Source organism: Choloepus didactylus, chromosome 6 (genome assembly GCF_015220235.1).
Source record: "Choloepus didactylus isolate mChoDid1 chromosome 6, mChoDid1.pri, whole genome shotgun sequence".
In the NCBI taxonomy this organism is placed as follows: domain Eukaryota; kingdom Metazoa; phylum Chordata; class Mammalia; order Pilosa; family Megalonychidae; genus Choloepus; species Choloepus didactylus.
Window position 1 is genome coordinate 106,339,935 of NC_051312.1, and position 19,306 is coordinate 106,359,240.

The following is a 19,306-nucleotide window of genomic DNA, read 5'->3' on the forward strand; positions in this document are numbered from 1 at the left end:
TCCTTTGTGAAGTGGGGGACTGCTCTTTGGTCCAGTGTCCTCACTAATTGAAATCCTCCATTTTCCTGGAGTGTAACTTTCTTTTTCTCCTAAAAGCCCAGGGTGTTGCTTTTTTCTTTCTGGTTCCCAGAATCTCTATCTCTGAAAGCTGTTTCTTTACTTCCACCACCTGAAAATATTCTCCCCTCACCAATCTGATTCTTGTTTCCTGCATCAGAACTTTGCTAAGAAATTTGTTAAAATAATTTCTTTCAAGAATTTCCCTCTCAGATATCAGGCAGTGTGCTCAGGCATATGCAGAGAACATATTCAATAATGATCATTGAAAGACTGAACAAATGCATGATTGTATGAATTAATTCAGTGTGTTTAGCAGAATTTTTGACCCCAGAGAAGAACTCAAAGTTCAATACTCTGCAGGTGGGCAGTTCCTGATTAGCCCTTCAGTTTGCTTTTGCGAAAGATCCTAAGGGTCACTTCAGAAAGTAAACATTCATTGATACACAAAGTATCATTTAGAACATGTGTTAACATGGAATTGTGAGATTTTACATGTCATTACTATTTTTAATTTATGCCGTAAAATAGCGAAGTCCAGTCTGATGGTCTTGATGTGCATTTTAGGTTCTGGCTTGATTCAGGTATAAATAAGTGTCACAAATATAAACAGGTGATAAAAACAGTGACTGGAAATTTGACTACAACATTGCTGCATGTGTGTATCTATGCATATGTGATAGTATGTATTAGTACGTTGTACTGACATCTATTTCTCAAAGTGATGTTCATCCATGACTGCTCAAATTGAGTTAATTTCTCTTGCTTCAGCTGCAGCAAACTTATAGTCAACCAAATGTACCATATTCTTTCTATTCATAAGTTCTCTGCCTTCCACAGTACAAGTTACTTAGCAAGCACATAATAAATATTAGCAATTAATATTTTTTACTTCTCAGATTGAAAATCCCTGGAGGGTGGAAAATGTATTGTCCTTTACTCTGTATTTCCAATACCTAGCTTAGTGCCTGGCATATGATATTTGATCAGTAAATGTAGGGTTGAATGGCACTTAGCTGATTCATTTCATTAAAACTGATTCATGTTCCAAGGCATACATTTCTCTCATCCCTTTTTTTCTCTGTATTAGAGAAGTTGTGGATTTACAGAGAAGTTATGCCAAAAGTACAGGCTTTCCATATACCACCCCACCAAGAACCACTTGCTTTGGTGTGGAACGTTTGTTACACTTGATGAAAGCACATTTTTATAATTGTACTATTAGTTAAATCCATGGTTTAACTTTGTTCACTGTGTTGTGTAGTTTCATGGATTTTTACAAATTCATTCTTTTACCATATATAAAATGTGACAGTTCCCCCTTTTAATCACAATCAGATATGTATTTCAGTGCTGTTAACGGCATTCACAATGTTGTACTACCATCACTACCAACTATTTGCCACCAAGACATATTGTGTTGATTTTGTTGTTGTTGTTGACTTTTTCCGTGCTTTTAAGTAGTGAGATAATGTCTAAAATAATGTTTATAGCAACAGCCCCTGACCTGCTCAGGTTGTTTGTTTTTATCTGCATGAGATGTTGATTGCAATAAAAGGTTACCAAAAGAGAAGTATGGGCAAGTCATTTTACAATTGAATGGATCAGTGAAAATAAAACTGATTTTGACTATTTACTTGTTGTTAGAATAAGCGACTTGCAATTTTTGCTGCCATTAGTTTAGTGGCAATAGGCTAGGTAAACTAAATGTAAACCAACAAGTCAAATTTGCATGGATTCAGTGAAGAATTTTTTTATATACTTCTTTTTTCCCCCATAAACTTGACCTGGAGGGAAAGGGACAATATATTAAGGCTACCAACTAGAAAGCTAAGGCACTTAAATTCAGGATACTGATTTTCCCAAATAATACATCTGCATAATAGGCATCTCATTAACTTGAATTTAAATCTCTCAACTCTAATATAACAACTGATTTTGATAAAACCTATTATGATTTTTTCATTCTTTTGGATGATTCCTTCCTTTTGTGTGGAAAAGATACTAGGTCAAAAAAGCAAATTTATATAGGCCAAGTGAGTAGAAGAGAAAAACAGAACAGTTAAGAATTTCAGATTCAAATTTTCTCCTTTAAATTTAGGAATGTGGGAAAAAAAGAAAGTTGGAATGACATTGCAATTTTTATATAAATTTCTCAATGTTAGAATAAATTATATTTTAAACGATATGACTTTAATCCTTATTTCTTTACAAAATAATGGTGTACATTAGTTTCTTATTTAAAAGATAAAGCTACTTTAATGAAATAGGGTTTAAATTGTTTTAATGCAAAATTTATTTCCTTAAAATAGTTTTTTAATATTTTTTTGGGAAAGAAAATCAGTTTAAAATGGCCACTATACTTCCTGTTTTTAATGATTCACCAAAGAGAGTTAGTTGGTTAAACACTGCATTTTCTACTGGAATAATCACAAGTGCTTATGTTATTAGTTTTATATTTGGCATCTGTGTTGATATAAAATGCTAAGAAATCAAACCCCAAAGCTTTATTTGTATAGCTCTTACAAGCTATCCAGCAATATCAACATGACTCATTTTGACAGTGTTAGGCTATGATTATTGGCAGAGCTGGTCTTCAAATAATAATTTTGGTTGTGTTTCTGAGACATATTCTGAGATCTTCCTATTGGTATGTAAGAAACCATACTTTAGGATGCCTAATTTATTAGTTTCATCAGGATATATTATTTATGGTTTCTCTCTGAAGAAGGTGTTGTTATATTAATCCCAAGACAAAGGATTTCTTTGGTTAGATCCATGACATAAGCCTTTGTTACAGCAGCATAGCAAGATAATAATTCAGCGTTGTGATATATAGGGATATTGGAAAACTGAACAGCCAGGAGTTTCTGCTCAAGACAGGAAAAGTGATGGAGAAAAGCAAAATAAGGTAGCAACTACCAGCAGGGTTATAATTCTACCCTTCCCTGCTTTCGGATCCCAGAGAAGGTTACAACACCTTTGCTACTCCTGTAATTTAAATGCCTCAGGAGCCTCAGGTGTATTAGGATAGAATGTCACATGCTACTGCCTGGACTTTGTCTTCTGGATGACAGGGGATGAAGGGATCACAAATCAAATGCAACAATGTTGAAAAAATAGCACCAGTGCAAAGGAAAAAATGTCAGTTTAAATAACAAGGAATTGAAAGGGAATTCCTGGCTGTTTTCAGGATACAGTATATTCAGTGGAATTTTAGAAAATTCCAGGAGGCCAATTCTTGAAGAAATCAAACCCCCCAAGTCTTGATATTTTTGTTTTTCTCCTGCCCCCACACAAGAAAACTAATTAATATTTCTAGGTCATTTTAATGACTTTTCGGAATGAGGTCACCCTGGGATTTTTAATGCCTATATCAAGGCTAAAGATGTAATATCTGATATCTGTGTTATATTTTGTTTTAGATTAATTAAATGTGTTTATATAACTTTGTGACAAGGACACCTATTTTATATTCAGACATTCACAGGGGTGCTAGGAAAGGGGATGAAACTTTTGCCCATAAAAATTCTATGAAATTAATTTTCTGGGGGCATACCCTATGGAAGATAACATTGATTATTCTACTACAGATATCTCTGAAAATGCAAGGCAGAATATAATACACTGTGTGATTAATACGTATCCTGGGAAAAATCAGTAGTTGAAGTTTTTTTTTTTTTTTTTTTTTAAAGTTCCTTCAGCTCCTATTCCTTAATATTTTTTCCCTTACGTTGTCTGTTTTTGGAAGTATTATAGTGTGGAGGGAATGTAGTGAGTGGTTTCTTAGGAAGAGGTAGGTATGAGGAGATATGTATTGACTTGCTAAAACAGGGTTTTTCAGTAGCGACGTTATTGACAGTGTGGCCCAGGCAGTTCTTCATTGTAGGGGGCTATCCTGTGCATTGTAGGATGCTCATCAGCGACCCTGAACTCTACCCACTAGATATTAGTAGCACACCCCTCTCCCTGCCAGTAGTGACAACCAAAATGTCACACCAAATTTTCCAAATGTCCCCAAGGAGGTTAAGTCACCCCAGGTGAGAACCAATGTTCTAAGACAATTATGGCAACTTTTTTTTATTGGTCATTGCTTGATTTAGGAATAATAAACCACATCTAAGTCACAGTCACATTGCTATGAGATGCAAAATCAGGGAGGCTAACAGGGTAGTGCTTTTATATCGACCAGAATTCGATTTGAGTTGTGTTTCCATGAATTTGACCACAAAACCTCAAATTTTACAGCAGTAAATGGAAATAATGTCTATGTCATAAAATTGCTGTAGGGATTAAATAAAATGAATGTAACTCCTTAATGGATTACCTAGAATGAAAGTATGGATTACCTAGTAGAAAGAAACCAAGAAATGTTACCTTCCTTTGTCGATAATGTCACTGTAGAAGCAAGCTAGTTTGTGTGCTTTCTTTTGTAAACAATGGTTTTGTAAACAATGGTTAATTTTAAGATGTCTTTGAATATGGTTGCAGAATTGCATATTTACTTTTATAATTACGGTGAAAAAAATGGGGATTATCACATGAGCTATCAAGCAAAATACCCTTGTATTTTTTGCATAAGTTATTGGTTCACTTTGTTCTAATTTCTTCCCTAAATATTATCGAGTTGTGGTTATGAGAACATTATTATACTATTAAACAGTAATACTTCAGATAATGAAAAGATGGCCAAAGTATGGAGATTCTGGTAGGTAATATTTATTTTGGTTAAATTTTATAAGGACATTTAGGTATTGTTAAAATTCTAATTCACTGAGGTCTCAAAAATAGATGTATTAATTTTTTTGGAAATGTTACCAATTTATTGGATTTTATAATTAATATTGGATCTTTTACAAATAATTAAATATAATGAAAATGCATCACATTGGGGATGTTTAAGGAGCTATATTTTGACAATACTAGCTTCAGAAAATGATGAGCAGAAACTTTTCAAGCACCATAAACTGAGCCCGATAGCATACAAGTTTACCTGGTCTGCTTTATGAAGTTTTTCAATTCTAAAAATCAGTGACTGCATTTTGCACAGTTGCAGGCTTCAAATCCAAGAAATGGAATGGATCTTTTATGCCTTGTAGTTGTACTTTATACCTCTGTGTGGATTACTTGAAATATAAAATACAGGAGTTATATATTATTGGAAGGCCATCGATCCATTGGGGAGGAAGAAAATATCTGCCAAGAAACTTACTCGTAGGGAGAAACAGTAACAATTAGGATGTTGAATATTTGCCAGATTGTGTACCTGTAGCTCCTCATATGTATATGAGCTCCTTATATGTGTGTATATATATACACACACACACGTGTGTGTATGTAGAGAGAAAATGTAATTATTCACATGGAAGCCTACACGTATTAAAATACTAAAATTTATTGACATTTGCTTCAGGTAAATTTCACCAAATGAAAGTATTAGAGATTATGTTTTATATGCATGTGTTGTTTTTTTGTTCAGATTCCTTTAGGACAGGACTGAAAAGTTAGATCAGCAAGAGCAAACAAATATTTCTGGAGAAATGGGAAAAGCAGTAGGAAGAAGTAGAGAAAGGAAATGGAAAGAAAGAGATGCAGCAAGGAAGAAGTAAGTGGAGGAAGTTAAGAGGATTAAAAAGGTGGAAAAGGAAGAGTAAGGGAGGAGAGGAAGGAAAGGAGGAATTTAGAAAGAGAAAGGAGAGAGGTAGAATAAGAAGGGGGAGAGAAAGGAGAGACTGGAGAGAAGGAGAAAAGAATCAAGGAGAGGAAAGGAAAGGAAAAACAGGAAGAAAGAGGGGAAAGAAGAAGGCAAGGTCAATGAAGCAGTTATAAATAGGTTGCTTGATGTTTCTAAAGTGGAGATTTATATTTTTAGACTGCCCTAAAATGTCCCTCTGGAATTTGATCAAATAGCTTTTCTCTTTAACTATGAAAATACGTTAATGGGAAGAAAAGCAAAGTATCTGTTTTCAAGCCAACAATCCCATAATTGTCAATCAGTTCCCTTTGTGATTTTTTTTTCTATATTAAACTAAATTTATGTAATAGATTATGACTGGTGAATATGCATTCATGTCTCCCCAGTCTCTTTCACTTTGATAGACCTTTGATTATCCTGGCTAGCAGTTAGAAAATTCTAAGTTCCTGGACCTTTAATTTATACACAATAGGCTCTGCTGGTGATGTGTGAAAAGAGTCCATTAAAAATTGAGAATGGTATCATCACTGAAGAGAACTTTTGAAGGCTAGAGAAAGCAGCATTGCAAGCATAAGAGCTGTTTTCTGTGTGATATGCCTGGGTATTCAAATATCAAGCTACTGCCCGCCTCCTCTCTAAATCAGCTGATTGATGATTTTGATGGTATTTAACGACATTATGGACAAATACAGAGAGTTGCCCAAAGCATACCCCACTGACAGTCCATCCCCACAATGTTACCACATGCAACGTGGTAGTAAAAAATGTCAGAATATATATATAGATTAAGTAGCACTTTGTTAATATCTAAATTAGTGTCCCTATAAAGAGTAGTTTGAGATGAAGTACACAGATCAAACTGGAGACCTCAGTAGAGTCTGCTAATTTCTCTACATCTTGGAATTGCACACCTCTGGCGGGTATCATGGAAGTAACTGGAAAAGTTCACATACCCAGTAAAAGAAGCCAAGGAGGGATGCTAGGCTCTTTGAGTCCCAAAAGGGCACATACCCAGACTACTGATTCAGATGAAGAAAGTAGGACAAGATGAGCATGCACAGGAACAGAAGATGAGGTTCTGTTTTTAAGATAAAAGTACTTCACGTGCTAGGAATCATTGTCCAGTGAACATCTAGAGCACAAATGAAACAGCCAGGGAAGCTAGAAATGGGATGGCCAAAAGCCAACTTAACATGGAGAGATGGGGTAATAGTCTTTTTTCTATAGTCCAATAAAGTGAGGACTTCTGTGATGATTACAGGGGAAAAGCAAATGGTTCCAAATTATTCCAACTAATAGCTACTTCTCTTTTTTCAAAGCATGTGACTCAGAGTCATAGAAAGCACTTAATAAATCCTTGTAAACAATTAGTAAAATGTCATAAATGTAAAAGATGTTGCGACCAGTCCCTTTATTATTCAGAAAGTATTATACAGCCTTCATATATAACAACTTTTTTCCATCTTTTTCTTTTGATATTTTATTTTTTATGCATTCAACTAGGTCTGAGTCACCTCAGATTTTTCAGAGACATACCCAGGGGTTTTAATTACACATGTGCAGCTGCTTCAAAGCATGGAGGTGTTCTGACCCATTTCCTCGTCTCTCTGAGAGCAGCTATTATTGCAATTACGATGCCCAATCAAATTCCATTAACTCGTTTCCCATGGGTCTAATGATCCGGCCCCTCTCTGTTCTTTAGTAGTAACAATACATGGCAAGCTGTCACAATTTTTGAACAAAAATATCTTAACATTTTTTCTAGCTGCACATGTTCTATTTGTTATAGTAATATAAAATTTATTTATTTATTTATTTTTGAGAAAGGTTACCACAGATCTTAGGGGAATTTACTAGAGAATAATATTAACAGACACAATTTCCCTGAGAGAGGAAAAATATTACTAAATGTAGGGATATGTTCACGAGGTTTCAGGTCCGAAAAAGAAAATTTAATCAAGTCTTCCCATAAACATGAAGTTAAATAATTTGCAGAACTATTATTTACATGCAGGTCTGTCTGCTACTAAAGCCAGTGCTCTTGAGTTCTACATACGTTACTTTTTTGCCATATGTGGATTTTTATTCATTGTACTTGTATAGAATTTATGTATAGTTTATCAGCATATTTTTTAATATAATACGGCTAAGTTTTATGTTTCCTAAACATTATTTGGAGTTCTTTTGAAAATGTATGTGTGCCAAAGAGGGTAGACTTAGGATCAGGCTCTCTTTATCCCCTTCCATACCTACAACTAAATTAACACAAATGAACATTTTAGAAACTGAGGTGAGATGCTTCAGAAACTATACTGCATCTATTTTTTTTCCTCACTTTTTGGGGAACTTTCTGCTTAAAGTTATACAGAGGATCAAAATACCATCTACCCAATGGGGTTTTAGCATCTCTGTTTTTTATTTTGCACTCAAACGGAGTGCTGTAGAAGAGATTTTAAATATCATCAAAATTAAGAAGACTATCCTGCCTTTACCTTAAGTCAACTTCTAGTCCAGTTAGAAGGAAATGTGACAGAAAGCAAAGAATAGCCTGATGCCAAGATCAGAATAGAGAAAAGGTAAAATAACTGCGGGTTTGCTCAGAGAAGAGGCAGAAAAGCCAAGGAGAAAAATAATAGCTAATTGGAGAGAGAAAATAACAAGGGAAATCAGTAACCCAAATACATATGCTTAAGTGCATATAGAGACAAATAGAATTCACATATTTGTATTTACGTCAGACTTCTGTTTCTAGAAAGAGTCTATTTGCTTTCCACTAGCCACTATTGCCTATCGAAGCACTGGTATATAATCAGGAAAAAATACCAGGGCCTCTGAAGTGACTTTAATGTGTGCTTCATAAAATGTCCTTTTGCAGAGCTCCTACTAAAGTTGTGGCTCTAACAGAAATGTAACTATTTTTCTTCCAAAATATCCTACCATGTTAATAATAAAAGGCCTTAAGCTATTTATCCATCTTTAAGAAAGGGCTTAAAATTTACTCTGCCAATGACTTTGAGAGTATAAAGATAGACAAGAAAATTCTGTCTGGATATGATTATAATCAGATCTTGGTCTCAACAGGGCCTCATACAAAATAGATATCCAGTTAATAATTGATACATGATTATGTGGCATGCAAAGAAATCGTCTCCTGGACATGCCTCGTTACTGTCAGGATTTGATGATTCACAGCGATGAGTGATATTGCTGAAGTGCTTTTGCGGTAGATGGCTTGCAAAATGGTCTCAGTTCTCTCCTCTCTAGTCTCTATAACCATGCTGTTTGCAGTGAAGCTTTGAAGCTCATCCCTCAAGGGTGGAATCTCTTTCCCAAATCCCTTGAATCTGAGCTGCCTTGTGACTTTCTTTGGTGAATAGAATGTGGCAGAAAGGAAGGTGTGCCAGCCCTGAGCCATGTGGGCTTCATTCTCTTGCTTGGATCCACATACCCACCATGTGAACAAGTTCAAGTTAGCTTTCTGGAAGACGAGAAATCACATACTACAGGCCTTTATTCCTTTTCCTAGGCTGACAGAATAAGGTACGACAAATCAGAGGCCTTAAAACTACAGACAAATTCTCTCATAGTTCTGGAGCCTACACGTCTGAAATCAAGGTGTTGACAGGGTCGTGATCCATCTGAAGTTTTAGGGGAGGATCCCTCCTTCCCTCTTCCATTCTCTTCCAGAAGCGTTCCATGGCTTCTAGTCGCATAACTCCAATTTATGGCTCCATCTTCTGTTTGTTTTCTTCCCTGTGTGTTTGTGTCTGTGTCTAAATTTCCTCCTTCTTCTAAGTACATATCAGTCATATTTGATTTAGGGCCGGCTCTTACACAGAATCTTCATCTTGACTAATTATTAGCTGCAAAGACCCTATTTCCAAATAAGGTCACATTCTGAGGAATCAGATGGAAATGAATTTTGAGTGGGAACCTATTCAAGCCAGTACAAGAGCCAGTTTATCTCCGCTGAAGCTATCCTAGATCAGCCAGTCCCCCATCATGTGGTCGGATTATGATAGACCGATGGGCAGCAGTAGCCGAGATCAGGTGAACCTGGTGCAGACCAAAAGGACCATCCTACTGATCTGGCCTGGGAGCTAAAGCTATATAAATGCTTATTGTTTTAAACAGTTGATGTTGGGTGTGGTATGCAGTAATTGGTAGCTAATACAGCAGAGTAGAATGCATAACTAATGACTCAAATTCTGGGACAATTTCTCTCTCACTGCTACCATCACATCAAAAGAAAACAGCTATATTTGAGATTATATTCAAGATGTAGATGAGATGTCACTGGTGCTCACTGTTTCCAGTATATTCACTCACCCAGTAAGTGTTACATATTCACTCATTCAGAAGTGTTACTTTATGCCAAATGCTTGGGATAAAACATTGAGAAATCCAGATAAAATATCTATCCTTGGTATATAAGTAAAAAGTGGTATAAAGTGGTAAATGCTAAGAAGAAAAATATATACGAGTGGAATAGGAAGTATCAGTGGTTAGAATTTGGGACAAGGCCATTTGGGAAGGCCTCACCAAGAAAGTGATGTTCGATAAATGCTCAAAGGATCAGATGGAGTAAAGCTTTAGGATATCTTAGGAAAGAGCATCCCATACGGATGCAAGGTCTAAAGTGGAAAGTTATCTGGTGTGTTGAGGAGGAGGCCTGTAAGGCATGATCAGAGGGAATCATGTGGAGAGTGATAGGAGATAAAGTCATGGGTAATTGGGGCCAGATTACAAAGGGGTCGTTGAGATCATTTGAAGTCTTTGGCTTTTACACTGTATTTAATGGGGAGCCAATGGAGGGTTTTTAGCAAAGGGGTGTCAGGAATTGGCTTTCATTTTAATAGGACCGTCTGGCTTCTGGATTGAGAATATACTTAAGGGAGGCAAGTACGGAAGCTGGAAGACCAAACAGGAGTCTATAGCAATAATCCATGTCAGAAGTTATGGTGGCATGGACCAGGGTAGCAACAGTGTGAAAAGGATCAGATTGTGATTAAATTTGAAGGTATGACTGAAAGATGCATTGATGGACTCAATGAAGGATAGAAGGGAAGAGAGGTTTTTGACCTGAAGAGCTAGAAGAATGGACTGGTACATTATGTTCAAATAATATGAACTTAAAATGTGAACAAACAGGCTGATATGCATGTCAAATCACCAGAATAGCTTTGATTTCTGTCTACCACAGGTGGGTCTATAATGTGTTGTTTGATATGGCAGGTGTTTTCCAGAATATTAGTGTTTAGATGCACCTGAAAGCTAAGAGAGTTTTATAAGTGGAGAAGATGGATCTTTATCTTTCTCCTCTCCCCCATAAGGGTTCGGTGACTGTAAACTGTTAATAATTCATTTTGATCATTTAAGATACTTACATTTGAAGTCTGCATATAATGTACTGATTAAATCACATTATGCATAGCTGGGTGAATATATTTTAGCAAATTACCCCTTTTCATAACCATGAACTGTGCTTTTGTAACAAATGGCTGAACATTTTAATAAGGAGGAGTGTAATTATATTACGGTCATTGCTTTTTTCAGGCTGATTGGCCCCATTTTGGAGGTGAATATTTTGCAATGAGTGACTACTATTATAAAGGAAAGGTTTTCAAGGTATAGTCAGCACTCATAAATCACTGAAAATATCTTTGCTTAGAAAATAAGAGTGCACAGGGGAGGAACCTTTGGAGAAATGGAATCTTAGAAAAATTAGACCACACTATTCATTTATTCATTTATCTATCTATTTATTTTGTATTGAAGGCAAAACAAAACAATGAAAATCTTCTAACATTTATAAGATGAGGTTTGAATTACCAGGCATTATCATCTATATATAGATTCCTCTAATTAGATAAGCTTTCTTTTAAAATCCAGGAGAGTGTGATAGAATTGAAAGAAGTTCCTCTTCATTGAAATTAGATTTGATGTGAAAGTGTGGGGATTAAAGGAGGAAAAGCCTTGGAAAATTTAGAAGTAGGGAATTTTTGTCAAACAAAAATTATTCTGCTTGGCAGAAGGCAAAGAGAGTATATTCTGGAAATAATGCAAAATGGAAACACCTGTTTAGGATCAGAACCTGTCAAAGACCAGCCCATGTGCTTGCTAATTGATTGGAAACACATGATTAAGTGAATGACGTCTTGGGATATCAACAAGCAGGAGTGGTTAGGAACATGTCTGTCATAGTAGCAGCTTTACTCTGAAAAATTGGTAAATTAGTAGCTAGGAAACTTAAGTCAAGATTACAGAGCCATAGCAAAATAAAATAGGTTTTATTTTCAATGGAGAATTCAAAAGAATCACTGGGTGAAAACTGGGTTTTCAGAGGCAAGTTCACATGGAACTAGCTAAGGCCTTTGGTTTTGCAGGTAGATGTGGGTTCAAAATCCAGCTCCACTATCTTGGACAAAATAAGATATTTTGAGTCTGTCTCCTAATCTGTAAATGAAGATGATGGTACTTGGTACATGCATTAAGTTAATGAAATAATATAAAATGCACAATGCCAACCAACTAGAGAGTTCAATGCATGGCAGTTGTCCATATACATAAAATGCTTATGTCTTTTTCCCTAAGACTCAACTGGATATGCGTTTTATATTCTACACCAGTTAATAAATTTGCAGGTTTTCAATGGGTGAGTGAAAATCAAAACAGCTAGGTAAAGATCATTTGCAAGAATGTTATGAGTTTCTGAGTTATTTATTTATGTTTTATAAATGAACTTAGAAATTTTAGAAGCATAATACTTAATCTATATTGCCTATTTTGAATTTATAGAATTTGTATCAGTTTCTGAGTATTTATTTCATTAAATGATTTTAAATATTTAAAAATTATAACAATATAAATTTGGCTGAACTAAGTATAAAATTCTGAAAAACCACAGAAGAAATGCAAATAAACTTTGAGTCATGTGATAATTAGTCTCCATAGAAGCCTTCAACCATCCCTGCCACCAATGAACCACACTTCCTAGTATTCATGACTATATGCCTGGTCCCTTATCCTTGAATCAAGGCAGGTCATGTGACTCATTTTGATCTTACAGTGATTCTTCATGGCACTGTGTCTAGGCATACAGAAGTTTTGCTATGTTTGTCTGAGTCTCTTGAAGTGATGGCTCAGAACTCAACCATCATGCTATAAGAGGCCCAAATCACATGGAGGGGACAGTCGTAGGTATTCCAGTTAACAACCCCAGTTGAGCTCCCAACCAATATCAGCTGCCAGCCATGTGGGTAAGCCAGTTTGGAAAATCAGTCCAGTAGGACCTGCAGCCGTTTGACTGCAGCTACATGAGGGAACCAGAGTGAGAACCACTTAGCTCAGCCTGTCAACCCATTAATGGTGGTAATAATAATAATTAATAATAATAAAATGGTGGTTCTTTAGTGTCTAAGTTTTGGCGTGGTTTATTATGCAGGAATAGATAACCAGAACAGAAGTCTGTACAAATCAAAAACCTGAAACATGACAAAGTGGAAGGAGAGAAGGTGAGAGCTGAAAAAGCCTCAGAGACAGTGAATGCTTGAAGGATGGGGAAGAAAATGTTATCTGAGGCTGGAGTAAAGGTAATCTCTATTATATCTCTGTTATGTAATAGTATAAAATTTGGTCATACTCTTTTCTGTGGTAACATGGAAAACAGAAAATACACCTAATGAACTGGTTGATTTGGCTAAGAAAAATTTCAGAGCAGAATTTCAAGCAGTATCTTTAGCTGCATGTAAGGTATAGGTAGAGAATGCTCGGAAAAAAAAAAAAAAAAAAGGAATTGCTCACTTTTTAACCAAGATTCAGAGGCAATATAGAGGGCATAGGACAGTAATTCTAACTAACAAATGATTCTCAAAAAAGAAATGGCTGCTGGGTAAAGATGAAGTCAGGGGCACAGCTATAAGGGAATTTGTGAAGACCTTATGTAGACCCTTGCAGATAGAAAACATGTTTTCCATGAATCTTAAAGGAGTACCTCTTAAACCATTTCTGCTAGAACAAATGGCTTCTAAGAATCTTAAAAATATTATTCCACAGCATTCTGACTCTTAGCCTAAGGTAAAGAGGAACCTATCTTAAAGATAGTTGTGAATACGCCTTTTGTTTAACTGAATGGCTAATAAAAATTCATAATTTTTTAAGAAAATGGTATGTATGGAAAAAACACCAACTTGATGTGAAAAGGTAAGAGAAAGTTCAAAAAATAAATTTCCCTGGTTGCATGTGGTAGTCCTTAGCTTAGGTCCTAAAAATTCATACAATACCAAATAATTCCCTTGGGGCCATCAACCATCTATGTAAAGACAGTAGGCTGAGGAAGCTGTTCAACAGCAAACATATGTCATTTTCTTATGAGAAAGGAAGGATGGAATCAAGTGCAGAGTCAAGAGTCCAGAAGTTGAAGCCAAGAGTGATGGAGAACCACTCCCTGGAAGACAGGGAATAGGACTATATTCTAATTAGTGTGGTCCTTAGGAATTTGAACCATTGCTATGTCACTCTCTCTTTAGCAAAGGTTTTTGGCTTGCCTCTAGGCGTTAAGAGACCAAACACTTGACCACAGGGTACCAATTAACCATGCCATCTGACCTGGCCATCATGAGCTAGGAATTCAATGACTCATAAAGTTGGGCATGCATTGTAGACTTCCATCATCAGGCTCAAGCATGCCCTAAAGTCACATGTTTTCATGAGCAAATGACCATTATCTCTAGTCCTATTACATTGCTTCCTCTCTTTTAACCCACGTATTTGGCCTCATGGGGAATTCTTTATGATGAGTTGACTGAAGAACAAAGAAATCAGGCCTGCTTTAACACATAGTTCTGTATGATATTCTGGTACCATCTAAAAATGGATGGTTGCAACATTTCAGTCCTCTTAAGGGTAGCCCCAAAGGACAGTGGTGAAAGTAAATGTTCCCAGGGGGGCAGAATCTTGAGCAGTTAACCTGGTTGACCATTTTGCATGGAAGACTAGCTATGGAACTATAACGATTCATGGGCAGTGCCTTTCAATTTGGTTAAATGGTCAGGGAATTAAAAGGAATATGATAGGAAAGTTGGTGACAAAGAGGTCAGAATAATAGACATGCAAATAGGTCTCTCTTATGGGGCCTGGAGTGGGGAAAATTGTGTTTCATGTTAATAATCACCTAACACCAACTTTAGCAGATCTTAATAATTGAGATGATAATATATTTTTTGCTGTAAGCCATTCTCTCTCCTTAACTACACATGCCCCTACCTAATATTCTTAGAACAAGTATGCCCACTCATAAAGACTGATATGGCTGTAGTCACAACCTGCCAGCAGCACTGAGCTTCTGGTATGGTCCATTTGGTATGGAAAACAACTTGCCACCTGGTAGAACGTTGGTTATGTTGGACCATAGCCATCAGAGAAGGAATACTGTTTTTTTTTTGTTTTTTTCCCCAATGAACAGACACTCAAATTACTTTCCTTGCCCATAGTCCTTCCTTGCCTGTTAAAATAAAAATGTGAGCAAAATTTGATTAGATCACAGAATTTTATTGAATCAATTCATGAATTGGGGAGATTCCAGTCACCCTAAGGTAGAGACTAATTTCCCTGAACAAAGAGAGCAACATGTTTTTATAGACAAAGGGAATGCTTTGGGAGGAATTTTTCATTGGTTTATGCTGACTACATTTCCTATTATGGTTAGTGCAAGTAGTTGCTTAGCAAGGAGGGAGTTAGCTGGTATAAGAATAGGGAGTTGACTATAGCTGAATGGCTGAATTAATGTCTGTCTTCTGGGCAAGCTGGGCATTTGCAGGGAATAGCCACTTTCTTAGATTTTGGTTTTGCTGACATGGGGCTTAGCACAAGCACCTCCATATTGAGCCTACTAAATTTTATTTATCTTGCCAAAACCTCCATTTACAAAATGTCTTATTACCTTCATGGCATTTGACAGAATTGTTTTTGACCAGGGAACTTATTTTACATTAAGTGAAGGGTACATAAGGGCTCATGCTCATAGAATTCATTGGTCTTATCCTCTTATCGTCATTCTGAAGCAGATGGCTTGATAAACAGAGGAATGACTCTTTGAAGATTCTTTATGGTGCCAGGTAGGTGTCAATACCTTGCAAAGTTTGAATGACGGACATTAGGAAACACTATGTGTACTGAATTGGTGACTAATTTATGATGCTGTTTTCCCCAAAGCCAGGATTCACAGTTCTGGGAATCAATGAGTGGAAACAGAAATTGCTCCTTTAACTATTAATTATCTTCTAGTGAAATTTTTCTTCCTATCATCACAATTTTGAATTCTTCATGGTTTAGAAATCTAAGTTCTCAAGGGAACAATGCTTCTATTAAGATAAATAGATAATGATTTCATTAATCAGAAACTATTACCCAGATATTTATATTTTGTTTTCCTCATGACCATGAACTAACAACTGGAGATCATTACTTATTATTCTGGCTGGAGTGATGATTCTGATCATCAAGGGGAAACTTGATAAAATTGGGATGGAAAGAAATATTTTTGGACATGAGAGATCTTCTTGAGAGTTCCTGTGTCTTATGATGAAATTTAATGGAAATTTACCATAATCCAATATAGATAGGACTGCTGCAGCTATCAATCTTTCAAGAATAAAGGTTTTGATCACTTCACCAGGCAAAGAAACATGACCAGTTGAGTACTTTGCTGAGGGCAAGTAAATAAGGAAGTCAGTAGCAGCTATGGAAGTAAGGAGCAGCTATGCCCAAAAACCAGTTCTAAAATAGTTTATATATTGTACACACGCATACCTAAATTATTTTCCTTTGTTTTTTCTTCATTTTCTCGACTATTTAACATAAAAGATAAATTAATAGTAGTTAATCTTATATCTCATCATTTAGGTTCCAGGATGTCAAGAGAGGAAGTATAATTTGCTAGAAAAAGAAAAAATTTCTTTCCTGAAAAAATCATCTGAAGGGAGAGAAACTGGGTTTTTAGAGTATTGGAGAGTATATCATACTGTTTGTGATTGTGTGAAAGCCAGGATTGTTGTTCATATCAAGAAGAATAATGATTTTGCTATTGTCTTTATTTAGAAGTTGAATACGACCAAAGGGGTATGTGTAGCAGTCAAGTTGACAAGTGGTGAGCTCAGCTGGACTGTACTACAGTCAATGTCATTACACTGGGAAGTACATTTCCTGGGATCCCCTTCACTGTATAGATTCAAATTAGAGTTGACCAAAAGTGAAGCTGCATGAGATTTGGCAGGTGTAGGAAGACAGAAGCCTTTACATTCTGAAGTTTTTGGTTAGAGGCAGTGAGTTTCAGGTGCATAGTTTCCAGATGATTAGAGATTTTCCTTGATCCTGCATTCTCTATACTTCTTTGTGAGCACTCGTCTACTGACAAACAGTGACCCAAGATCACAATCACCTATTTTGCTGAAATCTCAGATGTGCTATCCATGTTGACCAATAGTCTGCCATAGTCATTAACTTCACTCGTGGTCCCTCTACAGCAGCTAAGGATGTGCTTGCTTTTCCAGATTTCTCCATAAGCTCTAGCTCATTCATCTGTGCCTGGACTGGTTAATGATTTTTCTCTGATCCTGCTACTCTGCATTTGATGCCTTTATTTCCCTGGTCCTGAATATAATTTTGTAAGATCTAATCTCTATAATAAATCCCTTATTCCATAATGCCCACATGAATACAAGTTCTTTGATTGAGTCTTAACTGAGACTTTGCCCTTTCCACATATATAGGTGGTTCAACTCTCTTGGTCTGAAGACATCTCTTCTGTCTAGACCTCAGCTTCCATGCTTCTGCACTTGAAGTCATTCTCCTTTCAGTTCATCCCTTCCCTGTGCCTTTCAGCCCAGGCTTCCAATGGTTCTGCTCATACAAAATTTGCAAGAATCTTATCAGCTTTGTGTGTAGTTCACAGGCGATCCAAACCATCAGACAGAAGGACTTTCCACAGATCCTTCCCGTAAAAATGCATTTCTAGTCCTTCTGCTGAAATGACTGACCAGATATGTGCTCAGTTAAACCCTCACATGGAACGCTATTCTTGGGGACTCACCTTCCAGAAGCTCAAGGAAGGTCCCTGAGAGAGTTGCTTCTGGCCCTACTGTCAGAGCACACTATCGGAAAAGGCTCAGTATTTTCCAAGCCTTCCATTTCTGGTTTCTTTGTGCTTAAGAAATTAGTTCTCAGCTTATTCTTTTTTTCTCTTGCATTTTACTATAAACCATGAGAAACTAGGCTGCACCTTCCATACTTAGCTTGGAAATCTCCTCAACTAAGTATCTAAGTTTGTTGTTTTCAAGTTCAGCCTTCCATCCAACATCAGAACCAATTTCTCCAAGTTCTCTGCCACTCTAAACCAAGGATCACCTTTGTTCCAATTTCCAATAGTGCATTCATCATTTCCTTTTTAGGCCTCACCAGAAGTATATTTAACATCTGTATTTCTACCAACATTCTGTTTATTAGGAACTATGTATTCTGTAAGATGATATAAATTTTATCTATAGATCTCACTCATTTTTTGAGTCCTCAAAATTCTTTTAGCCTTGAATCATCACTCCAATTCCAAAGCTATTTACACATTTTTAGGTATTTTCAATTGTAGTGCTTCACTTTCTGTTACCAAAAACTGTTTTAGTTTCCTCGCTACCAAATGGGCAGGCTTAAACAACGGGAATTTATTGCCTGACAGTTTTGAAGGTAGGAGAAGTCCAAAGTCAAGTCTCATTAAGGCAGTGCTTTCTCACAGAAGACTATGGTGTTCTGAGGCTGGCTGCTGGAGATCCTTGGTCCTTGGATTTCTGATGCATGATAGTGAACTTGGCAGCCTCTCCTGGCTTCTCTGTGTCCCATAGACTTCTGGATTCTTCCTGTGGTTACCTTTTTTCTGTGTTCCTGAATTTCATTGTGCTTATAAAATACTCCAGTAATAGGATTCAGATTCATCCTGATTAAGTTGGCCCATGCCTTAACTGTAGTAACCTAATCAAAAGGTCCTATTTACAATTGGTTCACACCCAAAGATATGGATTAAGTTTAAGAACATATTTTTCTGCAGTAGATGGCTCCAAGCTATGACAGACCTGACAAACATGAATTTATTAAATCTGTTGTCCAGGAAATATATGAAAGGATACATAAAATATTTTAATATTTATATATAAAACTGTTAAGAACTCTATGAGTTTTACATCCAGTCTTGTTTCATTTGTTATTAACACTGGAGCATTCTATTTAGATGTGGCCCAGTGTTATTTAACTATGCTGGGCTTCACAGAGCCCTTTTAATTCCCCATTTTTAGTGTTCAAGTTTTGTCAGCGAGGCCTGGGATGCCAATGAAAGGAAAATAGGTACCCAAGTCCACAGAAAGCAAGACAGGATGTAATTAGAAAGATTTGAAAGGATTAAAAAATCAATACAAAATACCTTCTTTTCTGGAGCGCAGATTCCACCAGGAAAGAGAAACATGTGAAGATGAGTAACTCAGACAATTTGCTCTAAAATTCTAGATGTTTTTA